General features: G+C 32.6%; 1 protein-coding gene and 1 pseudogene across 3 annotated transcripts in view; both read right to left on the bottom strand.

The window, feature by feature from the left end:
* NIPBL (NIPBL, cohesin loading factor) overlaps window positions 1-13,836 on the bottom strand; it is a 166,465-nt gene that overhangs the window by 129,695 nt on the left and 22,934 nt on the right. The gene's annotated exons all lie outside the window — the stretch shown is intronic.
* Window positions 4,085-4,203, bottom strand: LOC112486119 (annotated as a pseudogene).

Below are 13,836 nucleotides of genomic sequence, written 5' to 3'. Positions count from 1 at the left end.
GGGCGGCCAGGAGGTATATGGCAAATCTTTGTACCTTCATCTCAATTTTGTTGTAAACCTCAAACTGCTCTATGAAAGAGCTTTTAAAAGATTGCTTGATTTCACAACCAAATATGGGATTTAAAAATGTCTTCTACATTAGTGAATGTGTGAGGATGAAGACCAAAGAATACAAATGGAATACATATAAAGTCAATTAACTCTTTTGAGGTTATTTTCTTTATTTGCAAAATAGAGATAATTCCCACAATCTTATATGGTCACTGAGGATTAGACACAACGTACACAAAACACCTTGCACTATGTATGGTATGGTGGTAGACAGAGGTTCAGTAAGAACAGCTTTAAAACTGTTATTATTATTATTAGAAAAAAGTAAAAAAAATATGACTTATATAAAAAAGTAAAAAAATATATAAGACCAATAAAATGATAAAAAAAGAGTAATAAGGCAACCAAATTAATTTAATTTTAACCTAAAAAATCAACTCTTATTGGCAAAACTTAGTACTAAAAAGTCAGCAAAGATGCATTTCACAAGTATTCAAAAGTGGCAAGGTGTTTGTGGAATGAGCCAAAGGAATTAAGTCATGTGAGATGTTTATTCTCATAGGAAGGTAAGGCTAAGGAGATGAGGAAGCTACTAAAGTAACTAAATCATCAACGAATTAGATTTAGAAATGAGTATGAGAACGAGGAGACAATACTCATAAGTTATACCTAGCAAAATAAGCAAAGCAGGAGATTAAAATGAATTTATGACCTAGAAATCTGAGAGACAGAGTATGGAATACTGTGTTCCTGGTCCATTTGGACAGAAAAAGAAAAGCAGGAAAATTGAGTAGAATATAGGAAAATGAACAGATGACAGGAAACAAAAGTTATGTAGGATGTTATGTACGCTCTTAGCTCAACCTTAAGCAGAAATAGCCTTCAAACAACATAGAATACTGGCAAGAACAGAGGTTTTAAATACAATTCTACCGCTTACTAGAGGACAAGTTTGGGTGATTTTTATTTAGCCTCTTTAAAGGTATCCTCAAATATAAAGTGAGGATAATAGTACCTTGACCCAATTAAAAATTAAATGAGACAATGTGTGTAAAATCAACGTGGAAGACACTCAATAAATAACCATTATTAATAGGCTTGAAATACATCATAATACAGTAGAAAAGTGTTTTAAAATATTAATATCAGTATTATTAGTAAATAGCACCATCCAGTGAATACCTTCTAGATGCCAGGCATTTGCTAGTTTACTTTATATAAATGTTAATCTTCACTAGATTCTTACCAGATAGATATTAACCTAAATAACTGTTTAATACCACTATGAAACATTTTCCTGTAAAAAATGTAATTATTGTCTCAACCTGGTGATATTAAGAATATAAAACATGAAATTACAATAAAGATACTGGTATAATGAAGTAAACATTCAAAGAAAAAAGCCTTTGGCAGAAGGCCCGGGAAATATCATAGAAAACTGAAGCAAAATGAAAACATCTGGGGTGGCGATGGGAAATGAAAACCTTGTAAGAGAATATGAGAGATGAGAGTCTAAGAAAAAACCTATTTCATGTATCAGCTAGAATGAAGATTTTCTGTTATTGTTAAAAAGTGTTATGTACATTACTAGATGCTTTATATTTATGTTACCATTTAATTTTCATAGCAATCTTGCAACACAGGTTTATTCATTCATCAAGAATTTATTGATTTGGATATGAGCACACAACAGAGTATACAGATGTTGCATTATAAAGTTGTACACCTGAAATTTATATAATGTTATTAATCAATGTTACTCCAATAACTTTAATATAAAAACCTGAGTACCTACCAAGTGCCAGACATTGTGAATACAACTGTATACAAGACAATAGCGTCCCTATCCTAACCAGCTTACAGGCTATTACAGAAAGTGGACCTCTTTCAAAGAGGTTAAGCAATGTGCCTAAATTTACATAGCTAGTAAGGAACAGAGTTAAGATACGGACTCAAATCTAAAACCCATGCTCTTAACCACTATACTTATTGCCTCAACACAATTAAAAAATAAATCCTATAATGCTGACAAACTATATGAAATTATATGCCATCTCCTCAAGAAACATTAAAAAATCACGTTACTTAAATATTTATCAAAAATTTATAAATAATTTTATTAAATTTTAATTCAATAATATTCTGTGCTAACTGCAAATGTAATATTTAAAAGATTAAAAATCTGAATATTAGTTCAGGAGAAAAATAGCTGTTACCCAAAGTTAACAACTATATTCATAGAGTTCCATATTATTTGATCTAGTTTTATTAATCACTTAGGCAATCACATTACAAATCAAGAGCTAAAGATGAAACAATAATGGATCTTTGTGGAAAGCAAAAATGTGAGCAAATTATAACGATGCCACCTATAGGACAATTAGTAGAATGCAGACAATCAACTTGGAACTTGGAAACATAATTCTTAATAACCTTCATTAGAAATTTATACAACAGAAATTAATCATAAATAAAAACATTCAAAACTGGATTTTACTCTACACATTATAAGACTAAAAACTGACTGGACTCACTTTGTAAGTCTTCTTATGTACTACTATATTTGAAGTTTCTACAAATAGTAGTGAACACTTTCACACATACCAACTAGTGTTAGTTGGGTCTTATCATTTATTAATATATATCCTCTCATACTCACATTCAAGCCAAACAGTTGTATCTAATACAAACTTTACACAGAAAGCCAAAACAGGTTAAGACTAAATTAGGTTATAAGTAATCTTTCATGCCTGCAGAAAAAGCTTCTCTTTGGATATGAATTTTACAAGTATTTATCAGAATATCTAAGTTGTAAGGTAATATAAACAATATTGTATGTTTAAAGTCACAGAAAAAAAAAGAATATGAAAGTGAGAAATTCATCATTTTTTGAAAAGGATCTTGATAAGTAGCTTTTAATAAAAACTATTTACCAAAAAAATTAAAGATTACCCTAGTTACTAAATTTAGAGGTATGAAGAAATATAATGCCCTCAATTTACTCATGAAGGGGAAAAAAACCCATAAAATTTCTATCTCAGAGAATAGCATCAGTGGCCCACAGAAACCAGCTTTAACTGGTACAATTACAAATCCTTTTAAAATGTATTTTTCTTTAACTCTGTCTATAGAGATATCACTGGAAAGTACCACATTCAAAAGTGGTAGAAAATCTATAGTTCAAATCTACAAACCCATTGCCTGCTCTATCATCACTCACACTTTAAAATTCCCTTTTATCAAAGGTAAAGAAAGGTAAACCAATTTCAAAAGCTTTGCTTATTGACATTTCATCTTCTCAACAAAATTGCCATTGTACATAAAATTATCAAGCTGAGGCATAACAACCCTATCAGATAAATCAGCTATTATATATATATAGGTAAAATGAACCTCAGAGAGGCGTTACCTAACTTCATAAAATAAAGAAATAGGAAAGTCAAATCCAAGACTTTCTGGAATAAAACCTAATATAGAGTTTACATTACTGTGTAGTAATACCAAATATCACAGTCGAAAGTCCAGAGTGAACCCAGAGAACTTAGAAGTGTGCTTGATACTTCCCACAGTTTACACTAGGTTAAAAGTATAATACTCGCTAATGGCCAAAGGAAAATCAAACTCAAGTTTTGTTTCACACATAACTCTCAAGGATTCAAAAATTTCTAAGAATATATACCCAAATTGGGTAATCTCCAAAATAAGATTTAACCTGTACTATGAACAGCATGATTTTCCTTATTCAAAAATCAAACTAACAGATAAGTTTAGGTAAAAGACAAGAGTACAGAAATTATAATAAAGACCTAAGTTCTAAGAAATGGGTCAAAATCCAAGGTCATTATATAAAAAACGAGGGGATAGAAACTGGTAATATATTTAAAGAACCATATTGAGGAAAACATTCTATTTCAACAATAAAAGAGTAATCATTTGTTTCCCTTTATTAATTAAAATTTATCAAAAACAACGTAAGATTAAACAAAAAGTTTTTGAGCAGTAAGCAATTCTGTACTGGTTATATTCATTTTAACGCCTATAGCCCCTGGTCTTCCTAGGTAGTCTCCCATCCAAGTACTAACCAGGCCCGGCCCTGCTTAGCTTCCGAGATCAGATGAGATCGCCCATGTTCAGGGTGGCATGGCCATAGCTGGTCATATTCATTTTAGAAAGTTGGCATTTTCATTAAAGTAGCTTTATAAACTACAGGATTTTACTCTGTGGTATAAACTAATTCTTTACTTAACTGAAGGCAAATTAAAATTGTGGTAACTGTTTTTTTGTGAGGCTACGAAATTGGAAAAGGAGTGACAATATGGATTTATCTTGGTAAGTTCCCAAGTCCTAAATCATCACTTGATTCTGACTTGGCAAGAACATAAAGAAAATGAATGCTCAGTAGAAGAATGACTATTTTTATGGAATGGCAAGAAGTCAGGTACAGCACTACAAGATAGTTCCAGGTGAAGAGAGTACTTTTTACTTTGCTTTGGTATTTTAACAGGATGAATGTCATCAGACTATTATGGTCCTAATGGTAATTTTGCTACAGTTTTAAGATTTTGCCTAGATTTTCACATCTCTCACTTCGTTTTCAAAATAGTATTTGAACCAGAAGCAATACTTACTTATGGAAATATCAGTAATGATATTTTACAGGAAATGAAATCTTACGTTTCAAGGGGCATATAATTCACTTTAGGCTCAATGTAAAAATGTGATATGGGATGAATTTCTCTTGGTGGATTTGAAGGGGTTGGAGAGGCACTTAAAAATTGGCTAAGAGTATATCATTTGGTATTCAGGAAAGAATAAGATAAACTGTAAGTTTTTAAAAGATGAGATAAACCTGAACCATGGTAAAATGTAATTTATAGGCCCTGAATGACAAGATCAAAATAAGAAGAGCAACAGATAATTTCAGAGCAGTCAAAGCCAAAAACTGGAGTAGCGAGCAAAGCGACTATGGTGGCATATAGAGAAGAGGCTGGGGAATACACTGAGTCTAGGTATGACTTAAACATCTTCAAAGTTTGATTTTAACATTATAGTTAAACTTTATGATTAAACTATGATTTAAGCTTTTTCAAAAGTTGCTAAAAATAGTTAAAATATTTTATGATGAGAGAATAAGCTCAGGCAGTCTGAAAAAAAAAAAAAAAGTGCAAGAAACTTAGCAACAACAAAGATGTAAAGTCCCAGACACAGATGAAAGATGTCAATGAACAAGGCAGGCATGCTACTGAGATGAGGAGTGTGGTGGTGGTGGTGGTGGTGGTGAGTCGTGGCAACATGGTGGTGGTGGTGGTGGTGGTGGTGGTGGTGGGTCGTGGCAATGAGCAACATTTTTCTTTGCTGAACATAATTAGAAAAGGAGTCCATTTAAATAGCCACTAGTAGCAAAGAACATAATACAGGTCATGTACCATGTAATGATGGGGGCTATGTTCTGAAAAATGTTTTGTCGTGCGAACATCACAGAGTGTTCTTAACACATACCTAAAATGATATAGCCTACTACACACCTAAGCTCTAATGGTAAATCACCATAGCATATGCAATCTGTCATTGACCGAGATGTTGTTATGCAGCACACAGCTGTGTGCTGTGTCCATTTTTTGAAAAAGATATGAAAGTCTTGTAATTACCATTTGAGAACAGTTTCCTGCTCTACATTAATGTGTTCTTTATCGTAAAAAAGAATATCAGTCAATAGTTTCTCAAGTTAAGCCAAATAAAAAATTAAAGCACCAACTCTAAAGTTATACAGTCAAATGTAAAAAGCTGAGAATCACACGTGTCCTAAAACAATTTGCTCAATACTCATTCAAGGTCTACTTGTATGATTTCACCATATCTCAGTATCATCTATGTACCATTATTTATTTAATGTTTTCCTTTAAAATGGCTATTTGTTGCAATGCTTGGACAAATTGATAAAATGCTTATAACAAGTGTTTCTCAAGTGACACAAACTTAAATGCCCTTCAAGTTTTGCCATTATCGATTCATGCCTTCTTAGTCTTTGAAAACATTTGCATCTGTGCCATTTGAGAAGGTTTTTCTTTAACTTCTCCTTTTCCCCATGAAATTAGGAGTATAGTGTGCAACAGTCACATTTTTCTGATATTTGTATCCCCTAACCCTCCCCCTAAAAAGCTACCTAATATAATAGCTAAAAAATGATGAGAGCCTGTATCCCGGAAATGGCAAAATACTATTAACATTAAATATACAAAAGAAACTTTAGTGAGTTTCAAATGTAGCAATCCACTTTACTCAAAGTTTCACAATTAGTAAGTAGAAAAACTGAGATTTTAAACCAGGAAAGCTGGCTTCAGGGTCCAAGTCATTAACCACTACAGTATATTGCCTCCCTGTTACAATTCATTTTAGAATTTATAAGATAAACTAGAATATCTGAGAATAAGATTTAAAAAATAATTTTAGAAGATATCCAAGATAGTTCTGTTAATGTCTGTATTTGGCTTAGTAAGTACTATAGCGTTGATAGCTACAGACATTTTTTTGTGTGGTACTTAAAAATTCTATTCTTGTTAATACTGCAATGAATTAGAACCTGTATTTCAAAGTCATCAGAGACTTTTTCATCATGAATATTGTTCAACTGCTATGTTAGAAATAAAGTTGAGATTCTCTGCTTATGAAAACAAATGTACTTCAAATGAAAATAGCTTGTTTCCTAGGCAAGTACTTGCCACATAAAAGACTTTGCCTACTAAATCAAAAGCTCCTTTCCTATTGCAATAAGCACTGTAAACTTCATCACAGGATATATTCAAATTCATGCTTTTCAAATAAGGGTGAAAATAAAGTTTGCAGAAGCATATGGTGAGACAAGAGAAATAAAGATAATGCAAGATATAAATATATCAATGTGATTCTGACAACTGACATATGGAATGACTGCCTTTTAATCTGAAGTTATAGCTGTCTTTTTACTTTACCCTTTTAGTGTTAAAATGCTCCCTCCATGACATAAAAGATGGTAACCTTATATTAAAATTTAACTGACTAATCCGATTAAATTCATTTAAAAAACAAAATGCTCTAAAAATTGTGGGACGTAATTGTGCCCACGATCTTTAAGAGCTTTTAGTGAAACACTGGTATTAAATACCATGGCATTTCCAACACAAAAATGAAGAGATGGTTTTACTCTGGCCAAGTGCTTACTGGTATTGCTGAAAGTTTCAGAGAAAGTTGTCAGTTTAATCCCAACTACAGCAATAATTTAGTAAATAACTGAAAACAGGAGTCATCTTCCAACTTAACAGAAAAACAAATTCAAACATCTAAGTGAACTTGTAATAAAGAAAACTTCTAGAAGACAATTATCTACATTTATTAGAAAACTTCATATTTGCAGAAAATATACTGACAAGAGAAATTTCACTACCTTTCCTTTTCTTCAGGAAATAGGTGGTTTGGGGGAAGAAGAAAGGAAAATTACCACAAATGAAATGACAGTGACAATTCATTTGCAATAACTGAATGCAGTCATTCCATATATATTTTTCCACGGGAGATAATGATGTGGTAAAGAAATGGATATCAGACGCATTTCCTTTTAGTCTGTGTGCTATGATGAAATATGATTTCACTGACTTATAAGCTAACAGATAGATCCTTAGGGAATATGATACAAATACAAAGAATTTCTGTTGTGTTCAGTTAGCATCACTTCCACAAAAGATAAAGGCAGCTCTAGAGATCCTTAGGCATGTGTCAGCACATATTACTATGTGGTAAGTTTTATATCATTCTTTTTATGTCAAAACAAAGATCAGAAAACACTTAAATGAGAATGATGAATAGAAGTAGCTATTTTTTAAAAAATCCTCTTTGGACTATAATTGAACAAAAGTTAAAGAAAGTTAATGAGCTAATAAACTCTTTCACGCTTGTAAGCCTTTGCACATTCTTAATATTAAAATGTTAATTCTCTCCCTCTGTACAGCTATGATGTAGTTTCAGTTTTTTTTTCATAAAGCTATTGTTTTTGAGAACAAATCTCCCTTCAAGAATTACTGGGGGAAAAAAGACTATATTGAACCTGCACTGACCTTGGAACTTTATCTAAAAGCTTTTGGCTTATAATTTACCTAATTCGATAAAAAGAAGTATGTAGGAAGAGCTGGTACAGAGATCAAGTCAAGTGAGGTGTTCACTTAACTGATTTTGTCTGGATTAGAACAAACATCCTAAGACTAAATATTCAAAAGGAATATGTTTGTACTTCTTAAAATTTCAATATTGAAATTAATTTTGAGCCATACCTCGGAAATATAAATGTTACTAAAGTTTATATAGATTTAATTAATGTATGTATACATTTCTAATGTATTTAAGATAAATAAAACACTTTGGATATTTTTTCAGAACTACATTAGAATTTATATCTCTGAGAAATGTCAAACTAAATGTCCAAGAATAAAGGAATGATTGTATACAGGGTTATAATATACAAATGGTTGATGGATCGTACCCTGAAAAACACTACCTAATGCTCTTTTAAATGTAAATAATATAAATTTTAAAAAAGAAAGAACAACTCCGAGGAAACCCCCTTTTAAAAATCTCAAGAAAGTTTTAAGTTAAAATAGCATTTAAAAGTAGCTATCATTAAAATTAAAATGGCAAAGCAAAATCTCAAAACCCTATAAGCTCTCTCCACGATATACTTTATAATTGGGCAAATTACTAAACCTCTCTCAAATTCAGTTTACATTTACTATATAGTTTTGAAGGTAACAAATAAAAAATGGATTATGTGAGAAATAGTCAATATAAAACAAGTCACTTCTGGGCACTGAAAGTGATATATAAAATTTCCTACCATTTAACAAGCAGAATTACAGCAACAGTGCCTACTGTCCACAGGTTTAAAGACTACCTACACTCAATATTCCTTAAGATGAACTACAAAATATGACAGACATTTACTGCTCACCAAATATTCGTGTGCTCTCCACATGTCCCAGATTCTTATCAATAGGGCAAGGCCATGTCTGGTTCTGGTTAATGGGCTATGAGTGGAAGTAACCTGTGTGTCATTTCATGGATGAAATATTTAAGAGCCAATGGAAGGCTCTCCAGCTTTTTCTTTCCCAGTGGTGGTCACTGTGTAGGACTAATGTTCCAGATGTGTAGTTACACAATGTCAGACACCCCATCAGTCTGGCTTCTTGAGCTACGAGGTAGAGCAGATCTCTTCCCTGACAAACTGTTCGATAGGTAGTGTGAGCAAAAATAAATCTTGTCTGTGGAAAGACTGTAGTGTTAACCACCCTAGTCTAATACTGGGTTTATTGATAATAGATTGTAATAATTCTGGTCCACTTACTTGGTTTCAAAGAGAAGAAGCCCGCTCATGATAAACCAGTTACTTTACTGTCTTAACTATATCCCATAATCAATGGAGAAAAGCACAAATATGTAATAAATACAATCTTTTGTATTTATTAATACTACACTTTTATAAAAGCACATTTCGCTTAACTAAAAAACTCTCATAATACAAACCCACATTTCTTTTATACCTTATTTTTGTTTCACCCCTTTCTCTCTAAACATGTACACTTTTTTTGTAAGCTAAACCACTTGAGTTAGTTACATGACACTTAACTCAAAGAAAAAGGACATTCTCCTGCATAATAAATTGTCAGCCTATATTCAAATTTCCCCAGTTATCGCAATAATGTCCTCTAAAGAGGCAATCCAGAATCATTCAATTAATTAAGGGTCACACTGTATTTGGTTATCTCTTTTAGTCTTCTTTAAACTAGAACAGCTCCTTATCCTATGTTTTTAATCTTTTAAGACACTGATAATTTTGAAGAGTTAATGCCAATTATTTTGCAGTCTTCCTCAATTCGAATTGCTTTTTTCCCTTGTGACTAGATTCAGGTTAAAAGAGATTGTGTTTTTAGAATAAAAAAAATTACAGAAAGTTAACCATAACAAATCTCGGCTACTGGGAGATCACAGAAATCACCGAAAAAAGGAATGGATTTTTAAAAAATCTACAATACATACTCTCTGGGGCAAACATTAACCACTCTAACTTTGGACCTGCATGCTGATGACTGTCAGTTCTGACCCTTCCTAAACTGCTCTCCTGAGGCTTATGTAACCAACCAATTGCTGGACATCTTCAACAGGCTGTCCTAGAGACAATTCAAATTTAACATGCTCAAACTCATCTCAGCCACAAAATTGAATGCTACTCTTTTCTCTTATGTTCCTTCTCAAATTTAAGTATCAGCACTTCATTCAACCTCTAAAGCCTCGTCAAGATGCTTCCCTCTGCCTTACCCACATCAAATAAGAACAAAAAACACACCAATGTAATCTGTATTTCTTAATCCATTTTCTTCTATCCTACTATACTGCCACTGTTCTAGAATTTTAGAACGTTTTTTACTAGACTCTTGCAATAGCCTAACTGGTCCCATCTTCCAGTTTTACCATCTCTAGATATAGCTTCCTCACTGTATGAGACTAATGTATTTAAAACATAAATGTGATCAAACAATTCACCTCAAAATCTTTCCATGGTTCCCCTTCCAGAACAGAATAAAGTTCAAACTCGGCACTGCCTATAAGGATTTACAAAGTTGACTGCCTATCTATATCTCCAATCGCTTCTTGACTTGCACTTGATGCTTTTTTTCAGTTATAGTGCTTTCCTAACTGGACATCATCTTTATAATTTTTGCTTTTTTCCTTGGTGGCAAAAGACATTCCAAGGAGGTAGAAGAACAATGACATCTCAAGTTCATTAACTTTTTTGTATGTAAATTTAACAATAGTTTGATCAGGAAATATTTGCTTAGCCTCTACACTGTGTGCAAGGCATTTCATTAAGTACTGTGAGAAACACAAGTTACATGTATTCTGTTCTAGAAAGAGTTTCCAGTAGAATGCAGTCTTTTAAGGTAAACATAATTACAGGTAGGCAGAAAAGTACAAGGATCACAAACAAGATCCAAGAAAGTTCAGAGGAGGGAGAAACTAAACATTTTTATTGGGGTATACTCTCCATGGCTATAAGTACATAACACAAAACTACTTTTGTAAGCACATTTAAGATAATAGTACTAATCCTGACTATCATGTGCTCAGAAGGCATTGCTAAGCATGGAAATGGAATAGGCTGAAGCTGAAAGGAGACTAGTTTCACAGCCTACTGTAATAATTCAAGCATATAGTAATGAGGATATGAACTATGATAAAAACAATAACAACAACAAAGGAATATATGGGAAAGATGTTTTACAGGTGCATCAACAACTGAAGTGAAGACGACATGGGAAGAAATAGTCAAAGTATGACAAATTTTGAGCATAGGGTGTCCATGATGACAGTGCTGCTTATTGCCCCATTAGTTACTAGATCTTTTTCAAAGTCTTTTTGGGTAGAGATTCAAGAGGAAGCCTTTTCTATTAAGTGCAATTGGGTTGTCTAAAGAAGGAAATGAAAGTAAATGATAGGGGAACCAACTGTGTGCTAGAAGAACAAAGAAAGTATTACTGTCTCTTTCTCAATATTTGAAAATCTTGGTTTTACTTTTTAATTTGTTTAAACAATAAAAAAACACATTCCATGTCTCACACATGCACACACACATTTTAATTGCAAAACTAGAATCATACTAATCATACTGTTCTAACTTGCCTTTTCCCCCTTTAATGATATAGTTTGTTAACTTAGCCAGTCTATAGAGCCCTACTTCCTTTAAAAAAAAAAAAAAAAGATGTACAGTATGTACCATAAACTATTTAACCACTATTTATATTTAGTTAGGTGGGTGGGTTTTTTGGTATTTTTTTTGTTGTTGTTGTTTTTGTTTTGTTTACTTCTATTTATTTATAGTTTGCTATTACCAATAATATTGCAAATGCACATCCTAATGTGAGTATTTTAGCCTTGTGCAGTGGCAGTATCGTAGCCAGTGAGATTTATCTGATTTATATGATTATTGCTAATTGAAACTAAAACGTGCGTTTTATGTTCTCCAAGGTTTCTACAGACTAGATTCCTTGAAGTGGGGTTAATGAGAAATGGGCATATGCATTCTAAATTTTGACTGACAGAGTAGTGCAAAATTATCCACCAAAAATGTAGCAAGTCCTCTCCTGTACTTCTCTAAGCCATCAATTGTTGGAATGAAAGAAGACCCAAATCCCTCCCATTTGTTTCCCTAATAACACTGAACCCTAATCCTTACCATTCACATCCAGTGTGACGTTTCAATCTAACCACTATAACATGAAATTAACATCAAAAGAATAAAATCTATTTCTGTTTTTAAAATAGCTGCATTCTAACTAAACCAATGCATTCTTAATGGAAGGTGGTACTCACTCATCAACCCACAGATAACTGTGAGGGCATTTTTTGATTAATAACATTTGAAGGCTGCAACTGGCAGTAGTGAGTAGGACACTAAACCACTGAACAGTCCAGCACAATGAGTGTCTTGCCCAAAATGCCAATAGCACTTATTCACCTTTGGTTGGGAAATACAGAACTAGACAATTGAGGTATGCTGCTCAGGTTCGGTTTTAAGAAGTCTGGAAAAGCAGTCAACAAGGTTGAAGTGGGGACACAGTAACAATTTCAGGGTGAGATACACATTAAATAACAGCTCTGTGAAGTATTTGCAATAGCACATATTTCTTTTCCTTTACCTCTTTCCTTAGGTAAGGCTTCAAGTTTCTAAACCTGTATCTATTTACTTCTGAATTTCTCTGCTTAAACTTTTTACTATTGTGGCTTACTGGTACAGTAAGCTCTCCAAGATTTAATGCACATGTTTGGCAGTGGCTGTATTATTTTGGATGCGACCTTGGAGACTAAAAAGAAGCTGAAACCAGAATTTATTTTTTAAAAGATATCCACATTTCTTCAGATATTTCTGAAGTAATAACTTTAATATCTTTCTATTTCTTAAATTGTAATTTCCTTATGGTTCTAATTCTATGTTCCCTATACAGTACCTAGACAACAATTGTACTACATACCAGGTCAGCTTAATAAATGTTAAATAAAAGGCTGGCTTTAATAATAGAAAATTTAAAAGCAAATCTCAATAAAGACTGGTTTCTGATTTAGAAAACTTCTATAGAACACAGTCTGAAGAAGGCCAAAACCAAAAACTAAACATACAGAACATATAAATGAGGTTCATTTACCCAACAGAGGGCTATCATATGTAAAGTTAATTTAGACACAACTGATTTTCTTTTAGTTGAAAACACAGTCCGTAAGAGTAAAGAATTTTTAGGCAAATACAAAAGCATTCTGTAATCACATCCCCTTACACTCAAATTAGGACATATCAAAAAATTCCCCTTTAGCATGTAAACATTTTACATAGTAGCTGTTGAAGTATGTATAATATTTTTGTATTGTACTGCAATATTAATCTTTGTGTTAATCATATTGCCTTTCAAAAGGTTGCATCATGCCACCATGAATGTATCGGTTTTGCTGTGGCTTGTCAGGACTGGATATTAGTTCTAAAACACTTCTTTTGGAGAAAAGTAGGTACCCTCTTGGCTACATGTAACATGTCTTATCAGAGTTGTTTTAAAAAATATTTTTTCAACTGTTCATTTACAATTTGTACTTTTATTTGTGTAAATTATTCTTTGCCCATCTTTCTATTGAAATCTAGATGATTTTCATATGAACTGTCAAGTATTCAGTTATTACCTTTCAGGCTTGTTCTTCAGAGGTGTTTTTGAGAAGTCTAAG

This window comes from Pteropus alecto, unplaced genomic scaffold (assembly GCF_000325575.1).
Source record: "Pteropus alecto unplaced genomic scaffold, ASM32557v1 scaffold338, whole genome shotgun sequence".
NCBI lineage: Eukaryota > Metazoa > Chordata > Mammalia > Chiroptera > Pteropodidae > Pteropus > Pteropus alecto.
This window is presented reverse-complemented; position numbering and strand designations above follow the sequence as displayed.